Source organism: Peromyscus maniculatus, chromosome 8 (assembly GCF_049852395.1).
Source record: "Peromyscus maniculatus bairdii isolate BWxNUB_F1_BW_parent chromosome 8, HU_Pman_BW_mat_3.1, whole genome shotgun sequence".
Lineage (NCBI taxonomy): Eukaryota > Metazoa > Chordata > Mammalia > Rodentia > Cricetidae > Peromyscus > Peromyscus maniculatus.
In genome coordinates this window covers 77159237-77173143 of record NC_134859.1, presented here as the reverse complement: position 1 = coordinate 77173143, position 13907 = coordinate 77159237, and the positions used below count along the sequence as shown (strand labels likewise).

Sequence of the window (13907 nt, the reverse complement as noted above, 5' to 3'; positions counted from 1 at the left end):
GTAGTGTAACTGGCTGGTTTTATGTCAACTTGAAACAAGCTAGAGTCATTGAGAGGAGTGAGCCTCAACTGAGAAAATGCTTCCATAAGATTGGGCTGTAAGGCGTTTTCTTAATTAGTGACAGTGAAATTCAACAGTCGTCCACCATTCAGTTAAGGTATGGATGGCCCTTGAGAATCCAAAGAGACATATTAGCTCAAAGTAGGTGGATGGTTTGGTTAAGCAGGTAGGAGGTCTCCTCTGGTGAGTGAAATGGGCTGGGGTGGTAGAAAATGCTAGGAAGGAAATGGTTCTGACACTTGATCAAAGCCCTGAAACTGGATGGGTGATAAGGGAAGCCAAGACATATGATGTGTATGTGGCTGGGAAATGTGACACATGGTGGAGTTAATTGTAGTATGAATCTTTAAAAGTTCTTATTAATAAAATCAAACCTGAGGCCAGTTATTGGGGTGAATTCTGAATGATCAGAGAAACAGAATAAGCCACAGCTACCTCACCTGGCCAATTCCTCTGCTGATCCTGTTTCCTCAGACTGGAAGCCTCTGAGTCCTCATCCAGAATGAATCTCAGCTGAACTGCTGCTAGAAGCCTGAAGCTTAACCAGCCAAATGCTTAACCAGCCAAATGCTTAACCAGCCAAATGCTTCTAGCTCCTGGTCCTCACGCCTTATATACCTTTCTGCTATCTGCTATCACTCCCTGGGATTAAAGGCTCGCTTTCTGGGATTAAAGGCGTGAGTCACCATGCTTGGCTGTATCCTTGAACAGATGGATTTCTGCCTCTGGAATGCTAGGATTAAAGGTGTGTGCTAGCACGGCCTGTCCTCTATGTCTGTCTAGTGGCTGTTCCGTTCTCTGACCCCAGATAAGTTTACTAGGGTGCACAATATTTTGGGGAACACAATACCACCACAGTTAATTGCAATGGTCCCCATGTGGTCAGAAGAGAGTTGGGAGAAGGGACAGGTATCCTAGGAAGATCCTAGGGTGGTAGTTGGAGCCAAGCAGTGTTGAAATAGAGAGTTTGGGGTTCTTGGGAGTGACAAGACCAAGGACACACAGCTGAGGTGGGACATACATTTCAAGCTGAGGTTGTCAGTGATCTGTACAATAAAGTTTCAAATTGCCAAGCAGGATGAAGATGTAAGAGTGAAGAGAATAATAAAGTGAGCTGAGGGCTGAAGTCATCAGGGATGAAAAGGAGGAAAAAGGCAGTAAGAAGAAGCGTTTGGCCGTTAGTTCTAATCACGTGTCCATCACTAGCATTGTGTCTCGGAATTTTGATGGAGAAAAGGGAAAAATGTTTAAAAGTAATCGTTTGGGGTAATAAATTCGCCTGCTGAATATGTGAGCTCTGGTGTGTGTAGGCATATCAGTTTCCTGTGACTGCTGTAACAAGTTAACATAAGCTTTGTTGTTAGAACACAGATACTCTCTCACAGTTCTAAAGGTCAGAAGTACAAAAATGCCACTGGCCACCAATCAAGGTATCGGCAAGTTTGTGCTTGCTCCAGCGTGCTGGGAGAGGACCAGGTCCTTTCGGTTTCCACCTCTCTCTCCACCCTTCCTCCTGCCCCCACATCTTGAGTGTTGCTTGGGATCACAGGCATGACCTATCATGTCTCGCTCTCCTGTTCCCATTTAGCTATCAGTCTGTGAGTTATCACTTTCATCTTTAAGGCCTGCATATCAAACATATATATTCCATTTTTTCATTGTCTTCTTTCTGTACATAAAATCAGCATGTGATTGTAGTTTTAGCCCACTCAGGTAATCCAATACAATCTTCCCATCTCAAGACCCTGGGTTTAGTGTTTTCTGCATGTGTAAGGTAACATGCATGGGTTCCAGGAAGTAGAATGTGGGTATCTTCTGGGGGGGGGGCGACTTTCAGCCTACCACACAGAGCCAGGAAGAAACATTAGCTTCTATTTTCTGTGATAGGATGAATCAATTTCCCCAGGATTGTCAGTTTTCCATAAAAATGCTAATAATGATAATAATAATATTAATAATGTTTATTATTTAAACATTCCTTTATTTGCTTTGAGAATGTGTTTAGGGGGCACACATGCCACAGAGCTCATGTGGAAGTCAGGAAACACCATACAGGAGTTGGTTCTCTCCTCCTACTACGTGTGACTGAAACTCAAACTCAAATCCTGGTGGCAGGTTACCTCTGATCAATCTTGCCAAACTCAATAAAATTTACTCTTGATTTAAAATCTCAGAATGCATAAATCGGGGGAAAAAAAAGAAGAAGAAGAAGAAGCAAAGAGCTGGGCTGTAAGCGCTGTCTAAAACAGGAAACGTGGAAAGGATAACAATTGCTCCTTCCATCGAATCCGAGAGAACCTGATTTTCTATTTTGCTTTTGAAAGTACTGACAAGAACCCTTTCTAGAAACCAAGTCACTGAACAATTGAACTGAGAAAGTTCCCAGTTTTAGGGACAGCAGGTTATTATCCCCTCCCGGATCTGTTCTCTACTTCTGCTCTCTTCTCCTCTCTGGTTAGAAATGCTTCACACCCATAATGATGTTCTGTATTTCCTTATCTGAGTCTCAGACCATCTGGAGGCATTCTGTCTTCCTTTTGCCTTTGGACTTTTTATAACCTGTGATTAGGGTACGGATGGTTAAAGACGCCTTCTTTATCTTCATCCAATTTCCCAAGTAGGGTTTACGTAATGCTAGGGTTCATTTATTTAGATATGTAGATTGGTCTTGGGAAGACACTCAAGGATTTGAGATGTATGCTTGGCTCTGAGATATAGAGAATGCTCAGATGTAACTGAGATTTTTGACAGTGTTAATTGCCAGGATGCTGAAGGCAACCCATAGGCAGGCACAAATGCCATATGGGGTAACAGAATCCTGGTGGCTCTGCACTCAAAATATCCTAGCACTCCAAGCCTCTCTTACCATCTTACTGCTTCAGGGTTGTGCCAGGCCTCTGGTACCTCCTGACTAAATACTGCAACTAGATTATCTGCTCAACTCTCACACTGCCCCCTTCCACCATAATAACCTTGAGCGAGCCTCTGAAAAACCGACCATATTTTTCTTTTGCTCAAAACCTCAAAATGGCTTCTCACATTCCCCCAGCAAAAGCTAATATCCTCTCCAAAGCAGTAAAGCCATGAACAAGTATGTCTGGCCATTTCTTTCCTGTCATTCTTAGGCACTGCCTCTCACTTGTTCTATTATAGACTCATTGGTGTTCCTTACATTCTCTTGGGCCTTCCAACCTTGTGGTCTTAGTAATTGCTATTCTTCCTGTGACTGCCTCTCCACTCATCTGTACCCTGGCATAGCCTGTTCCCTGGCTTCCTCTGGGCCACTGCTCAAAGGAGACTCTTTTAGAGAGGATAGAAAGGCTTTCCATGGTGCTTATAAAAGAGAGACTTTTGCCCCCTGTGTTCATTTTCTTGATGAGCACTATAGCCCTTGTCTATCTTATGTCACATGTTTTCATATTTATCTGCTATAGGACATTTTTTTTCCCCAAACAGTAAGTTGCATGGGGCAGGGAGCTATCCCTGCACTCTGCTCAGAGCAGAACATTTTGTATGACTGTTATTGAAACTTCTTTTATTGTTTTATCAAAAAATAAACCTGAAAGATCCATGGAGCAATGCAGAAACAACCACCTGACCCTCTTCTCCACCTTCCCAGATCAAAAAGGCCCACACATCTCTCTAAACCCCTCCTCATTCCTTCTGTGTGTCCCTCTATCCTCCTCTGAGTCATCCAGAAAACTCTATGGTCCATTCTGGCCAGCTGAATGTGAACTCTGTCCTCTGAACCAAGATCTGACTCCTTTTTTTTTTTTTTTTTTTGTCTCAGAGAGCCAACACGAACAAATCTCCCACAGTATTTCCCCATTTTTGTTGAAATAAAAAGGGAAAGGTTTTAACTCTAACATAGTAAAACTTATACAATAAGAATAATTATCAAGTATTGTCTAAATAAAAAAAGGTATTAACTTTAACAAAATGAAACTATATACAGTAGGAACAATTATCAAGTATGAATTACATTCACAATGTCCAGTCTATCTGTATTTGACAAATTCAGAGAACATACTCCATTATCTATCCTCTCTTGATGAGTCCAAAGTTTTGTACCTAATTTTCTTCCTATCATATAAGGAAAACAGTAACTATATCTATCCAGTCTTTAACCCCTCAGAGCCCCATGAGGGATATCTTACCTGAGTAAACAGGAGGTGCAGAGCAAACAACTTCCAAAACTATAGAAATGACAGAGACATCTGTGTGTCTGAACAGTCAGACTGTAAGTTTGATTGTTCTATATGACTAACTACTAACCTGTCTTTATTATCCTAAATAGCTTTCAAGGACTAAAACTTTACATTACATTTTTAAATGAGCTGCATAGGTACAATGCTTTAGACAGGAATATAAACATATATAATATAGCAAAAATAACCTTAAATTTGTATCAATATACAAAAATCCATACCAATGTAAACTATTTGAGACTAATAGTTGCTTTTTTAGTTTAAAAGTAGAGTCAGTAATCTACCCTTTTATTCTATTATTTCTATATCCCCCTTTTTCTTTTCAGAATGAGATCCCTGAATCTAATCTCCTTTGCTCAGTTTTCTTCCTGACCATGACCAATAATAAATTGCAACTAACCCCCCTAAATGATGACATATATCCACCAAATGACCAAAATATACACATACCTCTTGGGAATATGAGGGCCATGTTCTTAAAATTACTTCCTGTGGTCTGGGGGTAATGACATCTTTAGGGGACCTTGAAAAAATTGAGATAAAGATTAAGTCCTGAAAGAGTGAGCTGTTGTCCAGTCTCAGTATGATGGGAAAGTGCAAGCCTTATCTGAAGTACTGGCTCGAATAGTCTATAACACTGGACCATTGTAGCTAACTGCCTTGTTATTGTCCTGAGCAGCTTGTAGTCCAAAGCTGATATTTGGGCAGTGTTTGTCATCTGCCTTGAGTACAGGGGCTCCAGACATTGGTGTTCCTTGTACAATGTGAGGAAGGATGAAATTCCTTCTTTTTATAAACTGAAGCTTCTTGCTTTTGCGATATTTGTTGCTATTCTCTCCCAAGAAATTACTGCAAGCTCTTTGTCAATGTTCATTTTCTGCCTATAATAAGGCAATTTCAGCATTAGTAAAAGATATCACAATTTTTGTTGGGTCTATTCCTGTTAATTGATGAAGCCTTGACTTTCCTTTCAGAATCAATTCAGAAAACTTGTTTACATAGGTCTTTAATTTTTTTTAACTCTGTTTGTGTGGTTGAAATATCCATTCTAATATATTATTTTCTTTCTGCATAGGAATTCCTGTAGGAGAATGTGTAGAAGGTAGTATGACTAGGATACAATTAAGCTCTGGATCCAAGCAACCCACATGTATATCCTATAATTTTTCTTCTACAAAAGCCAATTCTCTCTTAGCCTCAGCTGATAATTTTCTTGGACTATTGTGGTGGTATTGTGTCCCCCAAAATAGTGTGCACTCTAATGAACTTATCTGGGGTCAGAGACAGAAAAGCCACAATATTAAACATAGAGGTTAGGCAGTGGAAGCACACGCCTTTAATCCTAGCATTCCAGAGGCAGAAATTTGTCTGGATCTCTGTGAGTTCAAGGCCACAAGGATACAATGAGGCATGGTGATGCACGCCTTTAATCCCAGAAATTGAGCCTTTAATCCCAGGAAGTGATGGCAGGTAGCAGATATATAAGGCGTGCAGACCAGGAACTAGAAGCTTTTAGCTGGTTAAGCTTCAGGCTTTCAAGCAGCCGTTCAGCTGAGAGCCATTGGGATGCAGACACAGAAGCTTCCAGTCTGAGGAATCAGGATCAGCTGAGGAACCATCGAGGTGAGAAAGCTGTGGCTTGTTCTACTTCTCTGATCATCCAGCATTCACCCCAATAACTGGCCTCAGGTTTGATTTTATTAATAAGACCTGTTAAGATTCCTGCTACAGACTATTTAAGTTCTTATTATTACCATGTAAGGTTTGAAATAAATTACTTAGTTCTTGAGTTGTTAATCCAGTTGTGGGCCATAGCCAGTTAATATCTCCTGGCATTTTTTGAAAATCATGAAGAGTTCTTAATTGATGACTCCTAATTTGTACTTTCTGTGGCTGATTTTTTTTTTTTTTGTAAACCTACCTTGTATCCTAAGTAATTAATAGAACCCACTTTTTGTATTTTTTTTTCCAGAAGCAATTTATAGTTCCCAGAGAGGCAAAATTTCCTTTACCTCTTCAAACATTTTTTCTAAGGTGTCTGAGTCACAATCAGCTAGTAAGAAAGATATCATCCATCTCAAGTTTCTGGTATCCCGGCCGGTGGAGCGACGCCGGCTTTTCGCTTTTCGAGGTCTCCCTGCTCCAGCGGCTGGCTCCGGTCTGTCGCGCCATCCTTCAGCTCGGGCCACTGCTCCTGCGTGCACGTGAAACTCATGGCGGAGCGCAGGGAACTCGATCTGACTGGCGCCAAACAGAACACCGGCATGTGGCTGGTCAAGGTTCCTAAATACTTGTCCCAGCAATGGGCTAAAGCTCCCGGAAGAGGTGAAGCTGGGAAGCTGAGGATTGCGAGGAATCAAGGGAGGACTGAGGTATCTTTTACTTTGAATGAGGATCTTGCAAAGATTCATGATATCGGTGGGAAACCAGCTTCAGTCAGTGCTCCTAGAGAACATCCATTTGCCTTGCAAAGTGTTAGAGGACAGACATTAACAGTGTTTACCGAGAGCTCCTCAGGTAAACTGTCATTGGACGGAATAGTGGTACAGAGAGCCGAATGCCGACCTGCTGCCAGCGAAAGCTACATGAGGTTAAAGAGATTGCAAATACAAGAGTCTTCCAAACCTGTAAGGCTGTCACAGAAGCTGGACAAAGTTGTCACGACCAATTACAAGCCTGTCGCTAACCATCAGCACAATATTGAACACGAAAGGAAGAAGAAGGAAGATGGAAAGCGAGTTCGGGCAGACAAACAACACGTCCTAGACATGCTGTTTTCAGCCTTTGAGAAACATCAGTACTATACTCTTAAGGACTTGGTGGACATCACAAAGCAGCCTGTGGGATACCTGAAAGAAATCTTGAAAGAAATTGGCATTCGGAATGCAAAGGGGATTCACAAAAATACCTGGGAGCTGAAGCCAGAGTACAGGCATTACCAAGGAGAAGAGAAGAGTGGCTGAGAAAGTGTCCTGAACAGTGAGAGGCCGCCGGCAGCCAGCGGCTCACACCACACTGACCTCCTGCGGGACAGCACCGGCTACAGTTCTGCAGTTCCTCTCAGGAAACTGTTAAAGCTGGCATTCCTTCCATAAGTTTTTCAAGGGCTTTTTAAAGAGAAAGGTGTTATTTATAGACTAAACTTGTGTTAAATAAACCATAGCATTCAGCCACGTGTCCAACACCCAGGAGCCTGAAGCAGAAAGATGCCAGTTTGAGGCTAGCCTGGAACACACAGCAAGACCCTCCCTCACAAAAGAAAAAACTGTTTTCTTGGTATGGATAGGGGTTTGGGAATTAAAACTGCTTTTGTTTTTAAGGGTTAACTTTTCAAGTACAAGTGGGATATTTCCTAAATGAAAATTGTCTGTATTGCTGAGAAACTAATGAGGAAGGGCCATCAACTACAGAAACTGTTAAGACAACACAGTCCAAGTTCCTTTTTCTGAAACTGAAGAGGGAACTCTCTCCACAGAGGTCATGTTCACCTTCAAGCATATATCAATAAAGGGACCTGTTCACTTTGTACTAAATGGCAGCTTTCATCACTGGTCTATTTTACCCTTATGATATGATAAGAGAAACAGTACAAACTGTGGGTGTTAGTGTTCCTTTTGTTTACTTTTAAAATAAAAAAATTGGGGCTAGAGAGTGGGCGCAGGTTATGGGCATACATTGCTCTTGCAGAAGATATGAGTTTAGTTCCCAGCATTCACTTAGAAATGGCTCACAGCTGCCTATAACTCCAGCACCAAGGAATCCATACCCTCTTCAGGGCTGCTCAGGCAGCCACACATACATTCACACGGACACATACATGAGAATGTTTTTTTTTTTTTAAATTATTATTATTATTATTATTTTACAACACCATTCAGTTCAACATAATAGCCACAGAATCCCCTGTTCTCCCCCTCTCGCCCACCCCTCCCCCTAGCCCACCCCCCATTCCCACCTCCTCCAGATCAAGGTCTCCCCCGGAGAATTTTTTTTTTTTAAATCTCTTAATAATAATTGAAAATTAAGAACCTTTGCATGTCAAGATAAATCTCCTCTAACCAGAAATAAGCTCTTTGGAGCCTGGCTCTGGCCTGAGAATTTCACTTCCTACTCTGCAGGCAAGAGCTGACCTTTGACTATCAGATCCCATTGCCAACTGAGTCGGGGCTGTGGGGTGGTGCAGCTGAGGCAGAAAAGGCTGGCACTGTTTCCTAGAGCATCCAAATACCCTTTTTCTTTTTTTTTTTTGGTTTTTCGAGACAGGGTTTCTCTGTGTAGCTTTGCGCCTTTCCTGGAACTCACTTGGTAGCCCAGGCTGGCCTCGAACTCACAGAGATCCACCTGGCTCTGCCTCCTGAGTGCTGGGATTAAAGGCGTGCGCCGCCACCACCGCCCGGCCCAAATACCCTTTTCTTGTAGTCTTTAATTGATTGTGGATGAAAGCAGTCCATGCACACCATGAGTTTCTTTTAGACAAAATGCCCCGTGTTAACGCAGTCCTAAATCACACCTGCAAAGCAATAGATCCTTCAACAAAGTAAGCACATGAAAAAGTTGCTTAGAGCTCGTTTGCATTTTATTCTTTGCTCTGGATGCCTGCAGCCAAGCTGTGCAAATGCCGGAAATGTAAGAAAATGTTGTATAATTAAAGCAAGGAAATAATTTTTCATTAAGAGAAGGACCTTAGCTGTGGTGGTATTGTGTTCCCCAAAATATTGTGTACCCTAATAAACTTATCTGGGGTCAGAGAACAAAAAAGCCACTAGATACTTAGGATAGGCAGTGGTAGCACACGCCTTTAATCCTAGCATTCCAGAGGCAGAAATCCATGTGTTCAAGGATACAGCCAAGCATGGTGACTCACGCCTTTAATTCCAGGGAGTGATGGTAGAAAGCAGAAAGGTATATAAGGCGTGAGGACCAGAAACTAGAAGCATTTTGGCTGGTTAATCTTTTAGCTGGTTAAGCTTCAGGCTTTCAAGCAGCAGTTCAGCTGAGAGCCATTGGGATGAGGACACAGAAGCTTCCAGTCTGAGGAAACAAGACCAGCTGAGAAGTTGGCCAGGTGAGGTTAGCTGTGGCTTGTTCTGTCTCTCTGATCTTCCAGAGTTCACCCCAATAACTGGCCTCAGGTTTGATTTTATTAATAAGAACTTTTAAGATTCATGCTACATCTGGCGTCCAACGTTCGAGGTATGAATTCATGAAAAAGCTGCTTGCCTGTGGCCTTGTGGGTGCCAGCTCAGGCTGGAGCTACACTCGGCTGGTTGTGGTGGCACACACTGGTAGGATTTTCTGAAGGAGGGAGAGGCAGGAGGATCCCGAGTTTGAGGGTGGCCTAGGAGGCTTGGGAGAAGTTTTGGTTCAGGCTGAACCACAAACAGTAGTGGGACCATGGAGGCAAAAGCTGCTGCTCTGAGTTGCTGGCTCCTTCTCATCGTGTTGGTGACTATGGTGATGCTGCTACCTGGGATGAAAGGTTTAATGCTGCTTGTTCAAAGAAGAATTGCCTGGACCATTGTGTTACAAGAAAGCATCGGCAAAGGTCAGTTTGGAAAAGTTTGGCAAGACAAATGGTGGGGAGAAATTGCTGTGATGATATTCTCTTCTAGGGAAGAATGTTCATGGTTCCAAGAGACAGACATTTATCAGACTGTGATTGCTCCAAACCACACACACACATATGGTGATATTTTATTTGTACTGAAATGTAATTTTAATTTTATGTTAATAAATAAAGTTGCCCTGGGGTCAGAGCTATTAGAGCCATAGCAAGAGCATGGTGGTTAGAAGAGCTAGGTAGATTTCTGTGTGTTCAGGGATACAGCCAGTATTGGAGACATACGCCTTTAAGACCTGGAGGGCGGTACTTACAGGCAGTGATGAGGCAGTCATGTGGTTGGGTTTACAACCAATGAGAAGGCAGAACAGAAAGACTATTTAAACACAGACAAACAGGAAGTAGCTCTCTCTCGGGGAAGCTAGGAGCACTGGAGGAGGTAAGATTTTATCTCTGAGCTCTGACCTCTCGGCTTTCTCTTTTACATTGGCTCTGTATTTCTTATTTTAATAAGACGATTGGTTACATCTACATCTGGCGCCCAACGTGACAAGAATCCATTAAAAACTGCTTGGGGCCGGCTCCCTAGCCGGAGCAGCCGGCTCCCTAGCCCTGGCCCAGGTCTGCTTGGGCTCAGGCCGGACTGTGAGCTGCTTGCTTAAAGCCAGTGCTACAAACAACTCAGGCCTGCCCTGCTAAACAGGGCCCCTGCCTGTAAAGCCAAGCCTTGACTCGGCTCAAGAGGGAACAAGTGGCTGGATTTAAGCTTTAGCCAGCTACACTTTCACTTTCACTTTCGCTTTCACTTTCGCTTTTGCTTTCTCTCTTGCTTTCTCTCTGTCTCTCTGTTTCTGTCTGTCTGTCTGTCTGTCTCTCTCTCTCTCTCTCTGGATTCACACCTAGGACACTAGGTGGCTCTTTTGAAATTCACTTGGATTTCTACTGTTCTACGCAGATTTGGTAAGTCATAAAGGAAACTATTTAAAAGACAAATTTTTTCCACATTTAAAAAAAAATGGGTTTTCTGTGTACATTGGAAGAAAATTGGGTTTTTGAAATTTTAGGCAGTCTGACAATGGAACAACTATATGAGAAGATTAATGTTGATCGAATTATGCAGTTTATCACCATGCTTATTCTCATTTTACTATTTAAAAAGATAGTCGATTTAAGTGCCAGGATAACAGCTTTAGAAAAACCTGTTAATTTTAACAGTGAAGTTGGTTCAAGTTTGGATCATAAGGTTACAGAAAGAAAGCCTGTTTTCACACAGTCACCCTTAATTTATCCTGTAACCGTACAGCAGATGCCTGATCAAATGGCTACACAAAATATCTGGGCTCCAATTGAACTGATGGATTTTAAAAGGTTTAAGGAGGCAATAGTATCTTATGGCATGCATTCCCCATATGTAAAGCAAATGTTAAACTCTTGGTCAACATATAATAGGATTATACCACAGGACTGGCGGGACCTTGCACAAGCTGTTCTGGAACCCAGCCAGAGACTTCAATTTCTAACGTGGTTTAAGGAGGAAGCTAGAAACGTAGAAACACAATGGAGGGATAAAGGAATACAAGTTTGTCAGGATCAGCTTATAGGAGAAGGCCAATATGCTTCAATACAAACACAATGTTTATATGATGTTCAAACCCTAATTTTATGTCGAATGGCAGCCTTGAATGCATGGGACAGAGTTGAGGAACCAGGAAAAAAACCTGAGTCATTCACAAAGGTTATGCAAGGCCCAAAAGAATCTTTCACAGATTTTTTAGAAAGACTGGCTTCAGTAGTAAACAGAATGGTCTCAGGATCAGAAGCTAGTAAGGCAATAATTGAAGCTTTGGCATTTGAGAATGCGAATGCAGCATGTAAAAGAATAATCAGGCCGTTAAAGGCAAGATCTGCACCTTTGGAAGATTGGATTAGAGAAACAATTAATGTTGAGGTTGATGAGCATGATACGTGGGTAGGAGAAGTAATTTCAAAAGGTTTGAGGAGTGTTAGATGTTTTGGGTGTGGAAAGCAAGGACATTTTAAAAGGGACTGTAAACAGGTCATTCCTAGAAGCAATGTTTCTTCAAGGAACAATGGCAACAGAATGCCCCTTCCTTCTGGAGTATGCAGAAGGTGTGGTAAGGGAAAACACTGGACCAACGAATGTAGATCAACAAAGGACAGACAGGGTAATCCTTTGCCTCAGTTTTCGGGAAACTCCCGGAGGGGCCTCATGCAGGCCCCCATAGCAAAACCAGTTCAAACCTTTCCTGCAGCTGTAGAGGAAATCCCTGCTCTGAGCGATTAAATAACCAAATGACTATTGGAATAAATCATGCTGGTCAGGATGATGAAACAGAGAGAATAGAAAATTCAGGAGAAAACATAAAGAAAATTTTTTGGCAAACTTCTATTAATGAACAGAGACCAAAATTAACGATAAAAATAAATGGTGTTTTGTTGTCTGGTCTGGTAGACACAGGTGCGGACATTACCATAATTGCACCAGAATTTTGGCATCCAGCTTGGCCTCTTCAGGAGGTGAACGTTCAACTGTTAGGAATTGGGACATCATCTGGAGTGAAACAGAGTGCAAGATGGCTGGAATGTATAGGTCCAGAAGGACAGAGAGGAAAATTAAAACCATATGTCGCTAACATAGCTATGAACCTGTGGGGTCGAGACTTGTTGCAACAATGGAATACTCAGATTAAAATCCCTCCAATCTCAGAAACAAATCATAAACTAGCACCTGTTGCTGAGAGAAATATTAGAAGGCATTATTTTGAATGGTCACCAGCCATCCATATTATACAAGAACAGGGCACAACAACTGATAATCCTCCAAAAATACCAACAGCTCTACCTTTAAAATGGTTAACAGACAAGCCTGTATGGGTTCAGCAATGGCCTTTAACAACAGAGAAACTCCAGGCTTTAGAAGAGCTGGTAGAAGAACAGCTAAATGCTCAGCATATTGAACAGTCAACCAGCCCTAGGAATTCTCCTGTATTTGTTATTAAAAAGAAATCTGGTAAATGGAGAATGGTAACAGACCTTAGAGCAATTAACAAAGTAATTCAGCCAATGGGCTCTCTACAATCTGGAATTCCTTTGCCTACTCTGTTACCAAAAGGATGGCCTCTCATAGTTATTGATTTAAAAGACTGTTTATTTTCAATACCCTTACAAGAAAAATACAGAGAAAGATTTGCTTTCACAGTGCCTATTTATAATAATTCTCAACTGGTTAAAAGATTTCAATGGAGGGTCCTCCCACAGGGAATGTTAAATAGCCCAACACTGTGCCAATATTTTGTACAACAGCCATTGGAAGTGATACGTAAAAAATTTTCTAAATCTATAATTTATCATTATATGGATGATATTTTACTAGCTGACTCAAATGCAGATACTTTAGAAAGAATGTTTGAAGAGTAAAGAAAATTTTGCCTTGCTGGGGATTACAAATTGCTCCTGAAAAAATACAAAGAGGGGATTCTATTAATTATTTAGGATATAAAATAGAGCTACAAAAAATTAGACCCCAAAAGGTGCAAATTAGGAGAGATAGACTACAGACTCTTAATGACTTTCAAAGATTATTTGGAGATATTTCTCATCTACGAACTATTGTTGGGGTAAAAAATGATGAACTGACTAATTTGTTCAAAACCTTAGAAGGTGACAAGGACTTAAATAGTCCAAGAGAATTATCACCTGAAGCTGAGAAAGAATTGGCCTTGGTAGAAAAGAAAGTACATGAAGGGCACGTGGATCGTATTGATCCAAAGCTGGATTGCATTTTGGTTATTTTACCTTCTAGGCATTCCCCTACTGGAATATTAATGCAGAGGGAAGATATTATATTGGAATGGATATTTTTACCAAATAAACCAAATAAAAAATTAAAAACTTATGGGGAAAAAATCTCCGACTTGATTTGGAAAGGAAAATTGAGACTTCGTCAATTAGCAGGAATAGACCCAGCAGAAATTGTCGTACCTTTAACTAAGGAGGACATTGAAAAATTATGGACAGAAAGTGAACCTTGGCAAAGAGCTTGCAGTAATTTTTTGGGA

General features: G+C 41.5%; 1 pseudogene; it reads left to right on the top strand.

Moving 5' to 3' along the window:
• The first annotated feature begins 6333 nt into the window (after window positions 1–6333).
• Window positions 6334–7740, top strand: LOC102921585 (general transcription factor IIF subunit 2 pseudogene; annotated as a pseudogene).
• The last annotated feature ends 6167 nt before the right edge of the window (window positions 7741–13907 follow it).